Source organism: Arvicanthis niloticus, chromosome 5, assembly GCF_011762505.2.
Source record: "Arvicanthis niloticus isolate mArvNil1 chromosome 5, mArvNil1.pat.X, whole genome shotgun sequence".
NCBI classification, from domain to species: domain Eukaryota; kingdom Metazoa; phylum Chordata; class Mammalia; order Rodentia; family Muridae; genus Arvicanthis; species Arvicanthis niloticus.
In genome coordinates this window covers 101,093,940-101,116,302 of record NC_047662.1, presented here as the reverse complement: position 1 = coordinate 101,116,302, position 22,363 = coordinate 101,093,940, and the positions used below count along the sequence as shown (strand labels likewise).

General features: G+C 41.3%; 1 protein-coding gene and 1 non-coding gene across 17 annotated transcripts in view; one reads left to right on the top strand and one right to left on the bottom strand.

Annotated features, from left to right (window-relative positions):
* Unc13b (unc-13 homolog B) overlaps nt 1-22,363 on the top strand; it is a 214,986-nt gene that overhangs the window by 142,298 nt on the left and 50,325 nt on the right. Inside the window, exon 1 of one of the 16 annotated variants that reach the window (XM_076935122.1) lies at nt 17,573-17,993. The exons of 14 other annotated variants lie outside the window; for them this stretch is intronic. The gene's annotated coding sequence lies outside the window, so the exon portion shown is untranslated. Of the gene's footprint in view, nt 1-17,572; nt 17,994-22,363 lie in introns of those variants that run through there. One more of the 16 variants, XM_034504034.2, reaches the window with a different exon arrangement.
* Nucleotides 10,664-10,725, bottom strand: LOC117709671 (U7 small nuclear RNA). Its single transcript, XR_004606919.1, has one exon. It is a non-coding gene; the product is annotated as a U7 small nuclear RNA (small nuclear RNA).

Below are 22,363 nucleotides of genomic sequence, written 5' to 3'. Positions count from 1 at the left end.
TTAGTTTCTGTTTCCATGATCTGTCTATATCTGAGAGTGTGGTGTTGAAATCTCCCACTATTATTGTGTGAGGTGCAATGTATGCTTTAAGCTTTAGTAAAGTTTCTTTTATGTATGTGGGTGCCCTTGCATTTGGGGCATAGATGTTGAGAATTGCAAGTTCTTCTTGGTACATTTTTCCTTTGATGAATATGAAGTGTCCTTCCTTATCTTTTTTGATTAATTTTGGTTGAAAATCGATATTATTTGATATTAGAATCGCTACTCCAGCTTGTTTCTTGGGACCATTTGCTTGGAAGATTGTTTTCCATCCTTTTACTCTGAGGTAGTGTCTGTCTTTTTCACAGAGGTGCATTTCCTATATGCAGCAAAATGCTGGGTCGTGTTTATATATCCAGTCTGATAGTCTATGTCTTTTTATTGGAGAATTGAGTCCATTGATATTAAGAGATATTAAGGAAAAAATGAATGTTGCTTCCTGTTATTTTTGTTGTTAGAGGTGGAATTATGTTTTTGTAGCTATCTCCTTTTGGGGTTGTTAGAAGATTACTTTCTTGCTTTTTCTAGGTTGTAGTTTCCCTCCTTGTGTTGGAGTTTTCCACCAATTGTTCTTTGAAGTGCTGGATTTGTGGTAATATATTGTGACAATTTGGTTTTGTCGTGGAATATCTTGGTTTCTCCATCAATAGTGATTAAGAGTTTTGTTGGGTATAATGGTCTGGGCTGGCATTTGTGTTCTCTTAGGGTCTGTATGATATCAGTTGAAGATCTTCTGGCTTTTGTAGTCTCTGGTGAGAATTCCGGTGTAATTCTTATAGGTCTGCCTTTATATGTTACTTTGCCTTTTTCCCTTACTACTTTTAGTATCTTCTGTTTGTTTTGTACATTTGATGTTTTGATTATTATGTGACGGGAGATATTTCTTTTTTGGTCTAGTCTATTTGGGGTTCTGTAGGCTTCTTGTATTTTTAAGGACATTTCTTTACTTTACATTTTTACTTTACATTTTTACTTTATATTTTTTACTTTACCTTTTTCCCTTACTGCTATCTCCAGGGTAGTCTCCCTTTGTTATTTCTTTATTGTTTGTACTTTCATTTTTAGATCCTAGATGGCTTTGTTTAATTCCTTCACCTGTTTTGTTGTGTTTTCTTGCAATTCTTTAAGGGATTTTTGTGTTTCCTCTTTAGTGGCTTCTACCTGTCCACCTGTGCTGTCCTTAAATTCTTTGAGAGTGTTATTTATGTCCTTCTTAAAGTCCTCTATCATCGTCACGAGAAGTGATTTTAATTCTGAATTCTGCTTTTCTGGTGTGATGCTGTGTTCAGGGCTTGCTATGATGGGAGAACTGGGTTCTGATGATGCCATGTAAGTTTGGATTCTGTTGCTTACGTTCTTGTGCTTGCCTTTTACCATCTGGTTAACTGTAGTGCTACCTGCACTTACAGTCTTTGTCTGGAGTTTGCCTTTTCAGTTATCTTGCTTGTGTCTGAACTCCTCAGGGTCCAGACATCTCTGTGGTCTTTTAATCCTGCTCTCCAGTTGCTCTGAGTATAGTGGCTCCTCTAGGATGTCTCAGGATATGGGGTCTCCACATTAGCAGATCAGCTAGGTGTCCACTGCTCTGGGCACAGTGTTTCCTCTAGGATGTCTCAGGATAAGGTGTCCACTGCTCTGAGTGCAGTGGCTCCTGTAGGATGTCTCAGGATATGGTGTCTGTTGCTCTGGGTTCAGTTGTTCCTCTAGGATGTCTCGGGCTAAGGTGTCTGCCACACTGGGTTCAGTGGTCCCTCTAGGATGTCTTGGGATACACAAGAGCAGACCGGGCGGGTGTTCGCTTCAGGTACCAGGCCCAGGCAAGTGAATATCTGTTTCTTATAAACCTTTTTCCCGAACAGACTTCCTACTACTACTTCATGAACCAGTGAAAACTCCCCCAGACAAGGGCCTTGCTGCTTCTCTGAATACTAAGTCTGCCCTTGCTTCTTCCTGCCCTGTGACAAACTAATGTGTTCTTACCTGATATGAGAGACCAGACCTAACACTTTTTAGCTTCTAATTTTTTTCTTTCTTTTTTTTTTGTCTTTTTTTTTTGTTTGTTTGTTTGTTTTTGTTTTTTTGGAGACAGGGTTTCTCTGTGTAGTCCTGGCTGTCCTGGAACTCACTCTGTAGACCAGGCTGGCCTCGAACTCAGAAATCTGCCTGCCTCTGCCTCCCAAGTGCTGGAATTAAAGGCATGCGCCACCACTGCCCGTTAGCTCCTAATTTTGACTAATATCTGGCTGTTCTCTCAAATCCACTTTAATGAAGATCATGCCTTTTGTCTGTTCCACGTAACTAGATCAGGAGTAAAGCTTGGTTTTTTGGGGCTTCTTTTGTCACTTCCAAACCATTAGCCTGCCCTACTCCTACCTTCCTAGTGATGATCATTTTATGATAATTTTATAACTTACTTAGGCTTACATTATTAGCACCATTGAATAGAATGTGACTGAATTCTTAAATGACCTTGTGTGAATGTGTGTGTGCGTGTGTGGGGGCGTGTATTTATATGTAAGTGCACATGGAGTCCAGAGGATGACAATAGATATCTTTATCTTTGTCTACCTTATTATTTATTTACTTTTGAGACAGGGTCTCACTGTAGCTCCAGCAGGCCTATAACTTGCTATGTAGACCAGGCTGGTCTTGAACTCATAGAGATCCACCTATGTCTGTCTCCCAAGTGCTGCAATTAAAGGCATATGCCATCATGCACGTGCTCCATCTTATTTAAGACAATTATTGTGCTTGTGTGTGTGTGTGTGTGTGTGTGTGTGTGTGTGTATGTGTGTGTGTGTGTGTGTGTGTGTTTGTGCATGTGTGCATGACAGTATGTGGCATGCATGTAGAGATGAAAGAACATTGTGGGAGTAAACTTTTTCCTACCATCATACAGATTTTGGAGAGTAAGCTCAGATCTGATGGCATAGTACCTTTACCTGCTGATCTATCATACATGCTTCTCCCACTTTATGAGTGAATCACTATTGCTCCCTGAATCTACAGTTTATTGCTTTTGTTAGACTGTATGCCTCCTGGACCTGGAGGATCCAATTATCTCTTCTCCACAACACTGAAGTTACTGGTGTGCACATCCACATTTGGCTTTTATGTGCATGCTGGGGATCAGAACTCCTTTCTCATGTCTCCAACCCAACTACTCAGTATTTTGTAAGGCAGCACCTTATCCAGGGCCACCAAACTAATAACCATATACCTAAGATTTCAGTTCATATCTGCTTTAATATGGAAGCACCATTTTCCAAATATGTCCCACACCAATGTAATTTAGAGTTGTTAATAGGTGTCAGGTGACAAAGGTTCAAACTTGTGAAACACTGAGTTCATTAGAATGTGACACCAATAGATTGGTCTTGGCTGGGCAGTGTTGAACCCAAACTTTGCAGAGTTTGGGTTCACTTAGTCCTATGATCCTTTAAAAGGAGAATCTCACATTGTACAATAATTTTGCTCACATACTTGGTAATGAAGCCTTGTTTTTTTAATTCCACTTGTTTTTCAAGGAGATTTCGTTAAAATTTCATCTGTCAAGGTTATCAATGAGCTTCTAGGTACATACTCTGGGAAACTGCTTTCCTGTCTATATCGTATTGGACCCCTGACCGCTGCATTTGACACTATCAGTGTTCTCTGCTCTTTGACTCCTAAGAACTGTCTTCAGCTCTTACTTCAATATACCTTCTCTGGTTTCTCTTCTCGCATTGTAAATGCTAGTCTTTCTGGGAGTCTTTCCTCAGTCTTTCCTTTTTAATTTATATATAACAGTATACATTCTTCCTATGAAGCCCCATTGATTATGACAACAACCATAAATATGTTCTTACTTTTATATATCAATAGCCCAGTTCTCTCTCCTGAACAGGTCATACATCCACCTACTTCTTAGACAGTCTTTTGTCATATAGGCACTCTAGAGTCAGTACCCCCTAAGAGAAGATGTCACCTCTTTCTCAACAACATGTTTCTTGTTGTCTTTGATTCCCATGGTACTCAAATCAGTTCTAAGCCCATAAAATGAGGCTGGGTTTTTGAGAAGTGAGAGAAAGCAAAGCTATTCTTCCTATGAACAGAAGAATTAGAAGCAGGAATTTCACTTATTTCCAAAAGAAGAGAAGTATGCAGCAGCTGCAGTGTACATTGGACTGTACAAACTCTGTACAGCAGCAACATCATAGCTAGTGGTTTTTATCTGAGGTGTGGCTATTGCTGATTGAAAGTTTTCCCCAGTAGGGATTGTATAAATGCCTTTGATGCAGTTAATGAAAAAGTAAGGAGTAGGAAGGATAGTTTCCCTGAAATCTGGGCAGTTGCATTGTGAAGAATAAAGTTGTTTTTCCTAACTAAAGAAGTTACTAAAAAGAGACCATAATTTTATTTTCCCACAATCACTTTGATTAAACAATTTAAACACAGACAGACAGACAGACAGACAGACAGACACACACACACACACACACACACACACAGAGACACAGAGCAAAGAGTTGAGATAATGAAAGTTAAGATAGGCAGTCATGAATGGAGAACATCCTGGAGTATCAGATTACAAAATGTGTTTTCCCAGCCAGGCATAGTGGTTCTCATTTTTAGTCCCAGTGCTCCAGAGGCAGAGGCCAGCCTGGTCTACAAAGTGAGTTCTGGGAAAGCCAGGGCTACAGAGAAACCCTGTCTCAAAAAAAAAAAAAAAAAAAAAAAAAAAAAAAAAGTGTTTTCCTGGTGCTACTCAGTGAAAGCGATAGGTTCCTCCAATCTCAGAAGATATGATGCCCTCTCCTGTCCTCTGTGGGAACTGCACACATGTGGTGCACACACATGCATTTAGGACAAACACCCATACATGTAAAAATAAAAAAAAATGTTTTAAAGAGCAGAAATAAGGGCTAGGGTGTAGCTCAGCAATAGAGCACTTGCCTAGTATATACAAGGCCCTGAGTTCAATTCCCAGTACCACATATGGATGCTGAATAAAGATACACCTATAAAAAGGAAAATGAAGGTATCATACAGATTGATTTTTGAAGTAATTCCCACTAAACAAATAATAGAAGTAATTCGTGGTATTTGGTATCTGTATTGTGATTACTCTGGGGGGAGAATTGGCAATAATTAGATGTGAGTACAGGAAACTTTTGGGACTTTGTGGATACTATGTCTTAATCTGAATTTTATTATGCTGATGTAAACGTGCACTTTTGGCTTACATATTTTTTATATGTATGTTACAGTTTAATAGAAAGTCTTTTAAAAAGCTAAGTAAAAAATAGCATTAAGACACAAAATAGAGACTGTGTCTACCTTTATATTTTGATGTCTAGCACCCAGAAAACTAACAGTTAGCAGTAAATTGATGAGTAAAACTTTTCCTCAAAATCTTTTTTCTTTACATCAGGAGTTATGTTTCAGTCTCAACTTTATAGCCTGGCACTTAAGACCACCATGACTTGGTTCAGCATACTGTTTTAGCCATGCAGACAGAATAGCTTAGGCCTTGGAATCAGCCAGATCCATAGTTTAAAAGATGACTTTATTACTTCTTGCCCATTCTTTTGACTTTGATTTGGGCAAGTCACTCAGCGTTTTACACACTTAGTTTTTTCCCCTATGAATTAGTACCATTCCCACCAATTGCATGTGGAATAGAACCGAGAATATTTTTAAAATGTTTTTGGAGGGGTTGAGACAGGGTTTCTCTGTGTAGCCCTGGGTGTCCTAGAACTCATTGTGTAGACGAGGCTGGTTTCAAACTCAGAGGTCTGCCTATCTCTGCCTCCCAGATGCTGGGGTTAAAGATATGCACCACTACATCTAGCAGAACCTAGCATATTATTTACACCAAATAAATGTTAGTTCAATTTTTAACATCGTGACTTTTTTTCCTACTAATTCCATTTTTCTACCTTTAATGCCCATTTTTTCTAGTTCCCATATTCAAATAATACACATACTTAAAAAACAGTCTCACAAGGCACCTCCATGAAGCCTTCCCTGATTTCCACCTCACCTAAGCAATTCTAAGAAATATTTCCCCCTTAAATTTATTTACATTTTAACTGCCTCTTATGATATATTTTACTCTCTCACTATAATGTTTGGAGTTGCTAAAGGCCGCCCCTTCACTGAAGATCCAAAGAGTATCCACATTCCAAGCAGGCTGTTGTGAGGAGCAGAGCCCATTCAGTTCAGTAAACTGGTGCATGAAAAGGCAGGCTGAAAAAATGGCTTTGAGCCTCTGACATTCATTTTTGTACTTCTTCTGCACTGAGAAAAGTTCAGCTGTCTAGACAAGCATGTGGATTGAGGGTGTCAAGTTGTAGACTGACACAGCTTTTGATGTGATTGTTAGACTACTTCCTGCTGACTGAGGGTATTGAGTTCCTTGGGGGCAAGTTTGGTATTTGCTGGCAGGATACCTAATTTCTTCTTTGCTCATAACTACTTAACAAACCACAACCAACAGCCATAACAGCAACTAATCAACAACCAGCAACCAACCTTGCCTCTTGGGGCCATAGCATTCTATATACTCTACTTTTTAAAAATTGTATATTTTATTTATTTACATTTCAAAAGGGTATATAAAATGTCCCCAGAATTCTCAATGCTACACAGTTGCAGAAATGATTTGCCACTAGCAAAAGCTGGCCCCTGCTAGAGCACAAGGCAAATCATAGTCACCTGCTGTGGACAGTCTGAAGCAGCCTTGTATTCCACACCTGGGATTAAAACAAAACCATATTCTTACAATATTTCTGGGTTTTTCAAAGAGACCAAAATTCTCAGTACCCACTTCAAGTATGATAAGGAAATGTATTTATTCAGTATACACCTAAGGACATTTGGACATAAATAGGTAAAGATGCCAAGTTGGAAAGGGCATTACAGATGAGAACCAAGATCTTGAAGCAATTCTTGACAGGGAGATAAAACTGTGTATTGATTCTCCCAAAGGCACTTTTCCTTGCTGGCACCTGTGCTGTTTTTCTTCAAGTTGTTTCTTATTTTTGACAGTTCCATCTTTGTTTCCTTCACACTATTTGCTGTCTTCTGCTTGTCTCTTAAAACTCAATGAGTCCCAGACTCTGTATCTCCATCTAAGGATATTGTCACCTGTATGTTCAGAGATACCTAATGCACATTTGATCTGTGTTGGGGCCCAAGCTCGAGTCCCTGTTCGTGTGCCAAAATAATGTTGGGGTCCACACTAGCCCCACGTTGGGGCGGCCAAAAAACGTCGCAGCCCAGGCAAAATGTTGAGGCCCGGGCCGACCCACGTTTGGGCGGCCACTGTATCCTGGCCCAAGCTGCCACTCTGGTCTGCGGGTCGGGGTTCAGCAAGAGCGAGGGTGGTGAGGGCAGACTCTACCTAATGTCTGATGTGTCTGATTCTCTCTCTCTATAGTCTGATTCTGATCTGTTCTGTCTCTGCCTTTTATATGTCTTACTTCTAAGCCATGCCTCTAAGTTACACCTTTAATCATGCCCTTAGGTCTCGTCTCTAACTCTGATCTCTATACTTCTAAGTCATACTCTTAAGTCACACACCTTTAATCTCACACACCCTTAATCTCACGCACCTTTAATCTCAAGGTATCTAAACCAAGATTATCGGAGTGTTCTCAGCTGTTGTAGGCTATTGTAATCTAAGTCTCATGTCAGGGTATATGGCTCAAGATGGCTGCAAAGCTGATAGCCGCTTTCTGCTAAAAGTCGGCCCCCAACAGATCTGTACTCACCTTTCTTTCTCCATCACCTTCTCTTTTATAATTGCTTTCTCAATAATTGATACTAGTCACCTAGGTACAGAATCTCCCTCAAAATAAGATATGGATATAACAATTAGCTTATTATAACATTTCATTCAGGGAACTGTCTTAGACCAAAGATCATGACACCTTGTCACCATGCCTTATTTAATACCTAAGCACTTGATTGGTATCATCAATTATTAAATTTTGTTCTAGTTTCATGTCTGTTACTGTGATAAAAGACTCTAGCAAAAATCAACTTAGAGGAGAAAATGTTAATTTTATGTCACAGTTCTATACAGTCCATCATTGAGGGGCTGCAGCAGCTTGAGACAGCTAGTCACACATTCATAGTCAAGAGCAGAGAGAAGTGAGGACAGTACATCCATGTGTACTTGCTTGTTCTCAGCTGGATTGATCGCTCTTACAGGTCAGTGCGTTCTGCATTGTCAGTGGTACTGCCAAAGTGGGCTGGGTCTTCCTACATCAATTAAAGTAATTAAACAACCTCTTACAGACATAGTCACAGGTCAACCCAAGCTCTTATTAAGGCTCTATTCCTAGGTGATTCTAGATTGTGTCAAGTTAACTATCACGTGTGTGTGTGCGTGCGTGCGTGCGAGAGAGAGATAGAGAGAGAGAGAGAGAGAGAGAGAGAGAGAGAGAGAGAGAGAGAGAGATCAATAGTTCTGAAAGATTCTGCTTTGTTTTCTAAGTCTGCCATAGCAGCAAGACATTTTACCAAGTGGGCTTGTATTTCCCATTTTTATAAGAATATTGTCATATTAGATTGGAGCCAACCTTGATGACTTCATTGATGACCCTAATGGCATCTGTAAAGATCCTGTCTCCAAATAAGATTATCACATTACAAGGTTTTAGGAGTTAGGATTTCAAAGTATAAATTGGGAGGTTTTTGTTTTGTTTTGTTTTACAGTTTGTGGTAGCCCAGTCTTTTAGAACCAACTACCAAGAACTATGTAACAAGAGTATCTTTAAGTTCTGAAAGCTGAGAAGTTCAAGATCAAAGTACTGGAAAGTTCGGTGTACACACACACACACACACACACACACAAACACAAATGGGGGGAGAGAGAGGGAGGGAGAGAAAGAGAGAGAGGAGAGAGAGATAGAGGAAAGAGAGAGACAGAGAGAGAGAGAGAGAGAGAGAGAGAGAGACAGAGACAGAGAGAGAGAGAGAGACAGAGAGAGAGAGACAGAGACAGAGAGAGACAGAGAGAGAGAGAGAGAGAGAGAGAGAGAGAGAGAGAGAGAGAGAATTCGAGCCAAGGGCAGAAGTTTTTCCTAATTGATTGATTGGGTAATAAAGATGACAAGAAGCCAATCACTGAGCGAGAAGGAGGTGGGCCTTTGGTGTCTGAGGGAGGAAGAGGTTGACAAGGAGAAATAAATGTGCATTTTTGGATGGAGAGATGGGAGCAAAGCAGACAAGATGTAGACCAGGGACTGTTAGATCTGGTGTTGGAATCCACCAGAATCTGCCACTGGAAGGTTTCTAACATAGAATAGTTAATGAGTTTAGGATGAGAGATTTTATGCTCAGCGATTGTGTTATCTATTGATTCTAAACTAAGATTGTCTAGTGTTTTCCATTTCACTGCAACTCAGCTTTCTAGGGGAAAGGTAACCAAGGTGGAGCATGGGTTGGTGAGAGTGCATCCCCAGCTCACCACAGAAATTTGGGATTATTGATTGGTTTATCGGCAGCTAGCTGCAGGGTTTAGATGACTGGGAACAGAGGTTCAAAGACAAGGGAACTGCTGAAAATTGGGCAGGCCACCACATGGGGATAGCCATGGGGCGGGGAGAAGGCTGAGAGTAGCCAGCGATAACAAAGATTGATTTTGTTTAATAATTAAATACAACAGGGAGAGGGAGAGGACACTAGTGTTCAGGTACTATATTCTTTTTTGTCTTATATTTTGAATGGAAATGGCCCCCATAGATTTATAGGGAGTGGTACTACTAGAAAGTGGTATAGCCTTGTTGGAGTAGGTGTGACCTTATTGGAGGAAGTGTGTCACTGGGGATGGGCTTTGAGGTTTCAGAAACCTAAGTTAGGCTTAGTGGCTGCTGAGGTCCCTGCCTTGGCTTGGTTGGGAGGGTCCTGAGGAAGGAATGTTTGGAAGTGGTGGAAGAAACAACTCCAAGTTAGTGATGGGGTGCAAGCTCTGTAGTCTGATCGAGATAACTCTTAGACAGCTCTCTGCTCGGGATAGCTCTCTGCTTGAGACAACTCTCTTTTGAATTAATAATTAATAAAACCTGGCATGGGGTTGCTGCCCATCTCAGTGGTTTGTGTTCTTGAAGAAAAGACACACACTTATTTTAATATGTCTTAAGCAGCACAATAGCCAGGCAGTTGCCTACCTTCCATGATGCTAGAATCTACCTCCTACCAATAGTTCTGAGTTACTCCTTACTAATTCCTATGTTCTATCTTGGCTGTTCTTAACTTCAATTGGTCAGCCATCTGGGCCACATTTTCTTGACCTAGAGCCTTGGGCGCTCTCCTTGTTTCTCTGTCCCATGGTGGCTCCTCCCTCCACACTCTCCTAAGGCATGATCGCCTCTTTCTCCCCCTCCTGGTCTCAAGCCTGGGAATCCTAAAATTTTGCCTCTGTCTGTCCTCCCCAGCTATTGGCTGCTAGCATCTTTATTTACCAATCAGAACCAACTGGGGGCAGGTTCCCAGAAGCTCTGTGCAGACCTTCTTATACACACTATTTCTGGGGAATATAATTATCATTCGTAATACAAGCAGCAGCTACAGCTCTCTGCTCAAGACAGCTCTTGGGTTTTCCAACCAGTCAGAAAACCTGCTAAAACAGTTCTTGGGTTTTCAGAATAAAGTCAGGAAACCTGCTAGAAAAAATCTAAAAGAACTATGTTAGCTTTCTAAGTAGCTTTTTGGGTTTCTGACCAAAGTTAGAAAACCCACTAGAAAAAAATTTAGGCTTTTCGAACAAAGTCAGAAAACCCACCAAAAAAAAAGAAAAAAAAAAAAGAACTGCAACAGCTCTCTAGACAGCTGATCTTTCACAGACCAAAACCAGTCTTTCATTTATGTATCAATTCAGTAATTTGCTCTAGGTTCCCTTTTGATTATCCCAGGAATGAGCATTTTATGACCTTAACCTCTTGATTCTTAGAAAAAGACAGCAAGTACATTTTTTAACATAGCAAATGAATTCAGAGATCTGCCTGCCTTTATAAGTATAAACAATAAACTTAGCTGGGTAGGATCTTGCCCCGAGATCACCACTCCCTAAATCTCTTTATCTCTGTCCTTAATATCCTTCGGACAAGCTGGCTCATTAGTGCAGCCTATGTTCTTTTAGGTCCGTGATGCTCCCCATATAACTTGTATTGAGTTCTTATATTTTGCATAGTTGGGAAATCCCATAAAGGACAATTCTTAACACTGATTTATGTATTCTTGAACTCATGTTTTCATAGTTTTTTCCCATAGCCTTAAGGGCTGTCCTGAAGGTCTCAGCATCACAGAGACATATTCTAGCTTCCCCGAATTGTGTTGTTTCTGATTATTATGGAGTCATTAATCTTGGCAGAGAGGACATTCCCCTGAAGTAGGAACATAAAGTAAAATATATACATTATTATACAAATAAGCCTTATGCCTTCATTCATGGAGGCATATGCCTTATGTCAACATTCATGGAGGCCCATACCCTGCTGGCCCTGCTCCAGGGGTAGGAATGGTGTCATGCTGTCCCTCCCCCAGCCATACAGGGCTTAGCAAGTGGTACTCTCTTCCTGCTGCCTGCTGAACCAAATATAGAGCTCTCAGATACCTGTTTATCACTATGTCTGCATGCTTTCCACTATGACAATAATGGACTAAACCCCTGAACTGTAAGCCAGCACCAACTAAATGTTTTCTTTTATAAGAATTGCCATGGTCATGGTATCTCTTCACATCAATAAAACCCTAAAGCAGAAGCTGGTACCAGGAGTGGGATAGTGATATGATAGGTCTGACTCTGTTTTTGTTTGGAGGAATGTAGACTTTAGAACTTTGGATTAGAAAAGCAGTTTAATGCTTTAGGTCAGGCTTAATGGGCCATCCTAGTAGGAGCATGGAAGACAGTGGTACTGAGGTGATTTATAATATGATGGCCTGTCCCAAGATGTTTCAGAAGAGAAGAATTTTAGTATGTAGCCTAGAGATGATTCTTGTGATATTTTGAAGAATCTGGCTGTTTTCTGCCCTTGTCCAAAAAAATCTGTCTGAGGCTAAATTGAATAGTTATGGATTAACAGCTTTTGCACAGGAGATTTCAAAACAACCTAGTATTGACTATGTTATGCAATTATTAGTGGCCAGTCTTATGTATATCTATAATAAAAAAGGAGCAAGCTCAACAAGAAAAAACAAAAAAATGTACATTTTTGAGAATAAAAGGGGTACTAGGAATTGTAAACAAATAAGGAAAAGCCCTGTGCTAATTGGAATGAAGGGGGTGGTGACCTCAGAATAAGACCCCACATTGCTAAGCTTCCAACTAGTAAAAAGAAATTTTTTAAAAAGTGAAAAGGAATGAAAGAAAAACAGGGCTAGTCAAGGTGTGGTGGCTCACATTTTTATTCAAGTACTTCAGAGGCAGAGTCAGGGGGATGTCTGAGTTTATGGCCATTTTGGTTTACAGACAGAGTTCCAGGACAGCAAAGCTTAGACAGTAAAGGAAACCATCAAAAATAGAAAGCTGGTGGAAATGTATTTGAATGAGGGGGACACGTTGCAGACCCAGGAAGCAGCAGAACATGGCTGGTAGCTTCAGCTACATGGTACTGGCTTTAGAATCAAGGATATAAGAAAAGGGTTATGGAATTTCCCTCTGTTACTAAGGGAAGCTGCTGAGGCCAGGCATGTGTCAGGGGTGTCCCTGCATGGAGGTCCAGAGAGGCCATTTCATAAGATGTGAAGGGAGGTGAAGCCTGGATTGTCTTAGAGACCCCAAGATGTTAGAGATGCCGGAGTCATAGGATACCTGTCAAGGAAAGCTGCTAACAGGGAGTGGAACTAGCCCAAGAGTGAGATATATGCTGCAGTCACTAAGGATGAAAGGAGCTGGGTATCTGAACAGTGCCTTGGTACCAGACATGGAGATGCACAGTTTACTCAGCTGGTTTTCATTCTTGTTTTTTCCAGTCTTTCCTCACTATGCTTCTTTTCTTACCTTTTAGAATGGTAGCACATATCCTGTGCCATTGTATGTTGGAAGTATATGATGTGGGTTTTTTTAATTTTGATTTTTATAGGGGATTACAACTAAGAGATTGCCATGAGTCTCAAAGAGACTTTGGACTTTTAAATATGGTTGAGACTTATAGACATGGGGATTTTTGAGGTAGGGCTGAATGATTTTTGTATTATGATATGGCTATAAGCTTGTGTGGGGTCAGGGAATGAAATGTGGTGGTTTGAATGAAAATGTCCCTCATAGTCTCATAAGGAGTGGTAGTATTGGGAATTGTGGCCTTGTTGGAATAGGTTTGACTTTCATGAAGGAAGTGTGTCACTTGGGGTAGGCTTTGAGGTTTCAGAAGCCCAAGCCAGGCCTAGTGGCACCCTTTTCCTGCTGCCTACTGATTCAGATGTAGAATTCTAGGCTCCCCTTCCAGTACCATGCTTCCCATCATGATGATCATGGATTAAACTGCTGAACAGTAAGCTAGCTTTTGTTAAATGCTTTCTGTTATAAGTTTCCATGGTCATGGTGTCTCTTCACAGCAGTAAAATGCTATCAGAGGTGGGTGAAGAGAGCATAAGCATGTATACCCCTTTAAGAGTTTTAAACAAAGATAAAGAACTCTTCAAAACCCTTTTCATCATTTGGTTCTTAGATAGACATAGCCTTTGATAGTATAGGCTGAAAACTGTACTATCTGTGCATTTCACTCATTGTTTCTTTATGTTCAAGGTGCTAATCAGGAATGGTGCTTGACCTGATTGTAGAACTGAAGTTTGTCAGCAGTTTGTGATTCCTTAGGCCTGCCTTGAAGCTTGTCAGTTCTGATTTAAGCTGTGTGGCAGGTCTGTCTTAGCACATCAGTGAACTCAGCATATCTCTGCCAGGTTCATCATTCCCTTAGGGTGGTATGTTCCTGGGGCAAGAAAGAGGAACACCTCCCATTGCCCATCATTCTCTGCTTGTATATGCTTTCTGAATAGTTTGGGGATAGCGTAGTTCTATAAGGAGGGAAAAAATGACTTTTCTCAGCCACCAGAACAAACCATTTTCCCCACGCATAAAAGAAATCCCAGCTGTGTGGCCACATGTCAGCCTCTTCGTGATGCTCCTGGGTTTTCTTAGTGGTAAAGAAGGAGAATAGTCACAAGCTGACTCCTATGTAAAATAGAACGGAGTTTTCCCATCCTTTGTATCCATATTTATGACTACCATTATGGGAAGACAAGATAGGCACCTGCTCGTCCTGACCTCTCTGGCAGTGACACCTGAAAATGGAAGCCAGGTTAGGAGTAGTCATGTTCTTTGCTTCCAACCTAGTTGTATCAGATCTCTGCCCTCCCCCTTTGAGAGATGCCATGTAATTACTTTAGTTGAGGATTTTGTGCACCAGGTGGTCTTCTGACTAAGCCATCCATTCAGCTCCTCTTTAGAGCTCCTGCCACTGTGAACCTTCCTTCAACTCTGCGTGAGTGTCAGTGTCTCATTTTAATTTCCATCTTGACTCATCTGTCTCTAGGCGAAAATCCCTGCAAAGATTTAAATTGGGAACCAGACCTTGAGAATGTCTGTTGAAAGCATCTCACAGTTTCTAGACAAATGCCTTTTTCTTCCTAACCCAAATCTGTTTTCCCAGCTCTGTCCAGCTAACTCTAAGTAGACTAGCTTTGGGGATGTTTAACAGCTCAGGTGGGTACTGTGCTATTTCTTACTCAAAGAAAGGACCTTATCTTCTTAGCCTGCCTAAGATTGTTGAGGGTCAGTTCCATTGTGACAAAGAGAGCTCTACTGTTTCTCATACAGCCAAGGAAACAGAAATGTTCTGCCCAACCAAAGGAGATGTAATTATTTTGTGGTCATATGATGTCTAAAACTAAGCCCTGTAAGATTATAGCTGAAGGAGCCTCCCCTTTGTCACTACAGCTTATGCTGATTGTTCTTTACCACATTTTATCCTGTGTATTAGTTATTCCATTGCTGTGACAAAATACTTGATGAAAAAAATTAGCTTCTAGAGGATTGATTTATTTTGACTCAGTTTGAGGATACAGTCTAACATAATGTGAAAGACATGGTGGCAGGGGCATGAGACAGCTGGTCACATCTAGCTAGCAGGCAGAGAGAATGCTGGGGTCTGGGACTGCAGACCATGGACAGTTCTTCCCACCAAAAAATGCCTTCACAGATAGACCCAGGGATAATGTCATCCAGATGATTCTAAATCCTATCAAGCTGACAAGATTAACTATCACAACCTCCTTGCTCTTGCTTAAGCATGGGGCAGGCAGTGGTTAGCACAAGAATAGTTTGTAGTTAAAGACAGGGACACTTATATGAAATTTGAAGGCTCTAATGGGAGATAACAGACTTTGTTGTGCTTCCTGATGTCTTAAACATATCTCCCATTATCTGAGACATTGTTTTTCTACAAAACCAAAGCTTCTTAGGAAAGGGGCTGGGTACATTTGGACAGATGGACAAAACAGGGTCCGTTATTAGCCTTTGTAACACTTCCTGAGGCCCCTGGAGCCCTGCTGGGGAATGGGACATGAAGAGGATAGTTGTTTAGACAACATCCAGGCTCTAAGAATCTTCCTTGTTCTTGATAATGTGAGCTTTTCCTCAATTTAGAATGCCCGGACCTTGTAAGGACAGTTACCACTCTTTATGCTTAGCTGCAGAGCTGGGGAAGGAATTCTGATTTAATCAGCCTTCCCTCTATTTGTGTTAAACCCTGTACCTCTCCTGGCTTAAGCCTGGGAAACTCCACAGTAAATTGGCTGTGATTCCACTGAAATTTGACAGTTTTCAAGTTATTTTCTTCCTCTGTATTTAGATGTGGTTCTAGTCGTGCTGTCAGCCCTTATCTCTTCTGTCGTTGAGCCAGCTCCCAACTGGGTTAGGAGGTATCCGCACTGCTGTCAGCACTGGCTGCATAATGAGGTGGATGGTTAAGAAATGGCTTGTTTAGCATCTTTTAGAATCTAATTTTTTTCTTCCTTGACTGAGGGGAAGCAGTGTTATTGGAAGAAGGCAGCAAGGAGGCAAATGTTGGTTCCAAAGCCAGCCCTTTCTCCTTGGGATCTTGGATAAGATATAGAAATCATGACTGATTTAAAATCTCGTTTTGAGGCAGACATGATGGCTCAGGAACATAAATAATCCTAGCACTAGGAGGCTGAAGCAGGAGGATCACTGCAAGTTTAAAGCTAGCCTGCCTACAAAGTAAGACACTGCCTCAAAAAACCAAAATTAAGTTAATACAAACTTTGATCTTAGGATAGTCCTCATTGACATATGCCACCTGGTTTCTGGGCTAGATGGGCAAGATTCTTCTGTGGATTGTCACAGGAATGTGATGCCTGTGAAGTTTGCCTCCTCAAATTCGCTCTGAGGCCTGAGGAAGAGAAAGGCCTTTTCTCATTGTGCCAGGCTCAGGGAAGGCAGAAGAGAAGCAGGGTAACTGGGTTGTCAGTGTATGTAGTTCAGGGCTAGGCACAGCAAACAGTGTTTCTTCATCTTTGGCTGTAGAGTGTATGAAGGCAATGTCTCGTACCTGATACTCTGTGTCCCAGAGCTTCAAGGATACCTAGGTTAAACTAGGTTCAATTATGCTACAGCAAGCGATTTGAGTGTTCTTTGAAGATAAAGATACTTGATTTCCTGGTACATCCTACCTAGACTTGTAGAATTGTTGAGGTTAGGACAGCATGAGAACCACTGAACTAGAAAATCTTCATAGAGATGGGGCTGTTATTGGTGCAGGCAAGCTGGAATATTGGGGACCATGAAAATAGGACTCTGTACCTCAGACAGCTTTTGATGGATGTTGTATCAATTTGGATTGCCAAGTTCAGAATTCTGGATTCTATAGTAGCCTTTGGTCTTGACTGCTATAATGGAGAGTTCATTTTGGTTTACTCAAAATAGTAGCTGTTCAAAGAAACTGTTTGAGGGTATGAACTGGTAGAGAATGTTGCCATTTGGTATGAACTGCACTTGAGCACTGTCTCTGTCCTTCAGCTTTTCTTCTCTAAAGGCTGATGGCAGAGGTGGTGAACCAACCCAGAGCTTATTTTAGTGGAAGAGAAAACTGCCTTTGCATTGTGCTCTAGCAGTTTCTTCCCGTATTCTGAGTTCCCCTGAGATTTGGAGCTCCTCAATGTATAGGGCTCTGTGGCACATCTTTCTTAAGTCTATAGCTTAGACAGGAGGGGGTTATATAGATAGAAGAGAAGGAAGAAAGAGATGGAGGAAAGAAGGAGGAAAATGGGGGAAGGGAGAGAGAGTAAGATTTATATTTAGCAAGAGGGAGAGACACTCACCAAGGGTGTGTGAGTGAGCTTGCTGGCAGGATTGTGTGTGCGTGAGTGTGCTGGGAAGGGGGTGTGTGCCAGCAACGTGTGAGGAGGGCTGGTGCCCTATGGGAGGGTGCAGGCAGGCAGGAAGCAGCTGGAGAGGAGGAGGAGCAGAAGCGGAGCCGGAGCTGCCCTGCTTTCCTCTCAGTCTCAAAGCAGAAAGGATTGAGTTAGCATTCCACATCCAGTTGAAGTTTGGCTGCTGTTGCCTTCAGCAGCCTGGTCTTCAGAATCCCCCCTTAACAGCGAGGTGCGGACCAGACTGGATTCCTAGATTTGCAGCTACCAGACTCCCGCCCCGCCTTCTCTGAGGGGATTTCTGTGCTAGGCATTGTTCCTATCATCAACTTTGCACGGAGGAGCCAGCCAGCTGGGTGCAACTGAGAATAATAGCTCCTTGGCTCTGTCGCTTAGGCATGCGGCTGTGCTGTGGCTCAGAAAGTTCATCCTGTGGCTTCTCTATCAGTCTAAGGCGTGCTTCTGAATGGATTACTTCTTAAAGGCAGCACTTGCATTCTAAAACTTGAGAATTTGTCGCTTTAATTTTTTTTCCCTTTTCATTTCCTTAACCTTATTTTGGTTTCAGCAACAAGGTAAGTGATATTGAATATGATTGACTCTGAACGACAAGCAGGGACAAAAGCAAAGCTTTTGTGGGTGGAATATGGAACAGCTACATTAATTATGTAACTGCTTGAGCCAAGTTGCTTGTGGGGGTCATTATAATGAGTGAATAACAGCATACTCAGCACTGGGGGTAGAATCTTCACGTGCACATGTTTATGTGCTGGTAATCTGGCCATACATTATTCCTGGGCACTCTGTTGTATGCCTACAACTAACCTGTCCATCCCATTGGATGTGTGCATAGTTTCTGTCTTGATATGTCCATGTGTATTTATAACTTACCTACCTGTATATGTCCTCTCCTACATATACATTGCATATAGACAACCTTTTTATTCCTGTTATATGAATACATATAAGCTATCTCTACCTCTGTGTACATTCATCTATAGAGATCATCTGTCCCTCCATGCATTTATACATGTACTTAGGTAACCTTCCTGTTCTTAGGTATATTCAGAAACCTTTCAATCTTTCTTCTGTACATGTGTGGGGCTATACTGTCCTGTCTGATGTGTACATGCCTCTCATGTGTGCAAATAGCATATAAACATAAATGTGCGTCCTGAGTTTTCCCATCCTTGAATGTGTATATACATGCATATAATTTGTCTATTTATGTGTATAGTGAAAGAGTCCTAACTTTGTAAATTGAAAACTTACTTATTACTACTCTTTCTCAGTAACCTTGGTCAAGTCTAACTCATCCTCTCTTAGTTCTATTTCTGTCTTTTATGAAATCAAAATAATAATTCTTTTTGGCTTATAGAGTTGCAGTAGTAAGTGGAAATCATGTAAACCGAAAATTCAAAATAAATGAATCTTTTGCCACCATTACTTGCTCCTTTAGTGGACCTTGCATCTAGCTGCATTGAGATTCATGCAAGGTCTCCAAACCTTCCATTTGAATGGGTAGCTTCCGTTGAAGCAACCATATTTGTCTTGTAGTTTTGCCCAGAATGTTGGAAAGAAGCTACACAGAGCTACAGGATATTGAGAAATGGTTGGATTGAGAAGGAAAAAAAGATCTCATCTTCTGCAGTTAGGAATTGGTCTTTGGTTCTTTGCAGCCTTAAAGAGGATTGAACCGTCCACAAACAGAAATGAGCTACTTCCAATTAGATCAAAGTAAACAGGTTAAAAAGATGAGCTAAGTAACAGAGCAGTTTGCTGTCGCTAAGATGACACTCTTAGATGTCACTGCTCTCTGCACAGAGCACCTGCTATCAGGTTTGGAAGGCTATTTAGAATATTCCCTACCCCAGATTTCTAGATTTATGTTGGCTAATATGGTAGCTACTGGCCACATGTGACTATTTATTCTATTTTGATTTTTTTTTAAAAAACAGAGTCTTATTAGCTCAGATTGGCTTTGAAGTATCTACAGAGCTGAAGATGACTTTGAAATCTTGTTCTCTATCTCCATCTCCCAAGTATTGGGAGTGGGACAGTGAGTTGGCTCTGTGGGAGAGGCACTTGCATTCATGTCTACTGGCCTAATGATCTGGTCCCCAGATCCTACAAAGTGAGAACCAAGTTCCACAGTGCACACACGCACGCACCCACGCACGCACGCGCGCACACACACACACATCAAATTCCACAGGAACCATGGCGCTTGTATACACACACAAGCACGCATGCACGCACACATAACTTGGATTACAGGCAGGTGATACTACGCCCAGCTAGTTGGTTTATGTTGAGATGTGCTAGATACAATATATGTGATTCAAGGATTTAGTATTAAAAAGAATATAAATATACAATTAATGATTTTATATTGATTATATGTTGCAATAAAATTTTGGATTTGGGGCCAATAATATATTAAGATTAATTTTACATGCTTCTTTTTACTTTTTTATATGTCTGCTAGGGAACTTAAAATGCACATGTGGCTCACATTATATTTCTGTTGGCAGAGTGCTGCTCTAGCTCATCATCAATGCAAGAGTCAGGAAGCTTTTCTTGCTGGAAGGGCAAGTGGAAGCCCATCAAGTGAGAGCCCATCACCATACCACCTATTACCACAGCACCCATCAACTACCACAGCACCCATCACCACACTACCCATTACCACAGAGCCCATCAATCACCACAGCACCCATCACCATAGCACCCATCACCACAGCACCCATCACCACAACACCCATCACTATAGAGCCCATCACCACAACACCCATCACCATAGAGCCCATCACCACAGCACCCATCACCACAGAGCCCATCACCACAGCACCCATTACCACAGAGCCCATCACCACAGCACCCATCAATCACCATAGAGCCCATCACCACAGCACCCATCACCACAGCACCCGTCACCACAGAGCTCATCACCACAATGCCCATTACCACAGTACCCGTCACCACAGTGCCCTTCACTACAGAGCTCATCACCACAGCACCCGTCACACAGCACCCTTCACCACAGAGCCCATCACCAAAGCTCCCATCACCACAGAGTCCATCACCACAGAGTCCATCACCACAGAGTCCATCACTCCAATGCCCATCACAGCAGCACTGGGGCTTCTCTTCATTAGCCTCATATGCTAGATAGATGCTAGCTAACTGGCAGCCTAGTAATTTTTGTTTTAAATAAGTTTCAGGAAATTATGAATAAATGTTACTAAGAAGACATTTCCAACTTAGTTTTATAATGGAAACAGGTTGTTGGTCATCAGTCTACAAGGAAACCTGGACCTGGAAGTTTTCACATTGTCATGGAAACACAAGTAGATCAGAAAAAGTAGGAGACTGGGATTTTAATCCAGCTATACCATCAATTCCTCATTCTTCCCATGGCACTGAGGTCTCACTATGTGCTAGGCTCTGTGCTTTCCAGTGAGACCCTGCACCAGACATTAGGAATTTGGAGATAAATAAAAAATATGTATTTGGTAATATGGTTTATATCCATTGTGAGACCTTAAACAAGATTCTCCCCCTCAGTAAGAATAAGGATGTCCTCCTATTTCAAGGGTCCTGACCTTGGTAGGTGGGCTTTTGAGAAGCAGGAGTACTTGCTCCACCTAGTACTTTCAAGTTAAAAATTTTGAAAAAAAAAAATGCTGCAGTAGCCAAACAGAACCAGTCTCTTGGGCATAGGCAGACCACAGGAATGTTGGGAGACTGCAGAGCTGGGACCAGACTAACTCTTGCTCTAGGGCATTTTCATTTTTTTGTACTAATCTTGCTCCTTATGCTCCTTATGTGTGGGCCTTGATCTCTCTCTTTTTTTCTGACAAGTTACTCTAGGAATTCTAAGAGTACCCCAGCTGCTGTGGGCTGTGGCTGCTCTAGAGGCCCCTCCTCTCACACACTCACCTCACAGCATAATTGGTAAATGGCCCAGGGATCATATGTCCTTGATTTTGAGGGGAGGGGTCCTCAGCATGTTTGGCCTCTGTCCTTGAGATCCTTTCACAGAAATGAGAGGCTGGTTGATATATGTGTTTATAGAATCTTTGCTTGTTTCCCAGAGGTCCGTGGTTGTTTCCTTCAAGCCAAAATTTGGGTCAGAGGCATTTTTTACAAGAGACAGTCATGTTCTTAATCATGTCTATTGACAAGTCAGAGAGAGGGGTAAATGAATCAGCTATTTAAGAATACTGAGACATGTTTCTCTTGACATGGTTTTAGTAGGTTAGTGCTGATGAAATGTAGTTTAAATACCCACTCCCTGCCCTAATTCTTAGTTTTCCATCATTAAATCTTTAGCTTTCTCGTTACTTCAGTTTCCTTTTCTGTGTCTCCTTTTGAAGACAGCTCCTGAAGGACAGCCTTATTTTTTCCAGCATCAAGCATTCCTTAGGGAAAAAAAGCCACAAAAATATATGCCTGTTTCAGAGTATGTGCATGAAGCGGAGAGAGTTGACTGCAACAGACAGGCAGAATGATAGCAAAAACAAACAAACAAACAAACAAAAAACCTTCAGTGTCAACTAGGAGCCTGGGTTTAAGCAGAGAATGCACCAAAGCCTCCTTATCCCATCCTCAAGGAAACAGTCTCTGTGACCTTACTTGTCCTGGTTTTGTGTGTCATTTCTTTCTTTTTTTAAAATTATTTTTATTGAATATTTTATTTATTTACTATCCAGATAGACAATAAACACAAATAGTCAAAGAAAAAGCAAGGCATTGAATCCAATTATGTGAAAACTATGATCACTGTTTCTAAGGGCTTATCAAGATGACCAAAGTATCTGAGCCTACTTCCCTGTCCTAGCCCAAGGTCATTTTCATGTCTGAAGCCTACTTCCTTGTTCTAGCTTAAAAGTTAGATTTCTGTCTGAAATTATTTGGCATAATTCCAACACTTCTCAGGATG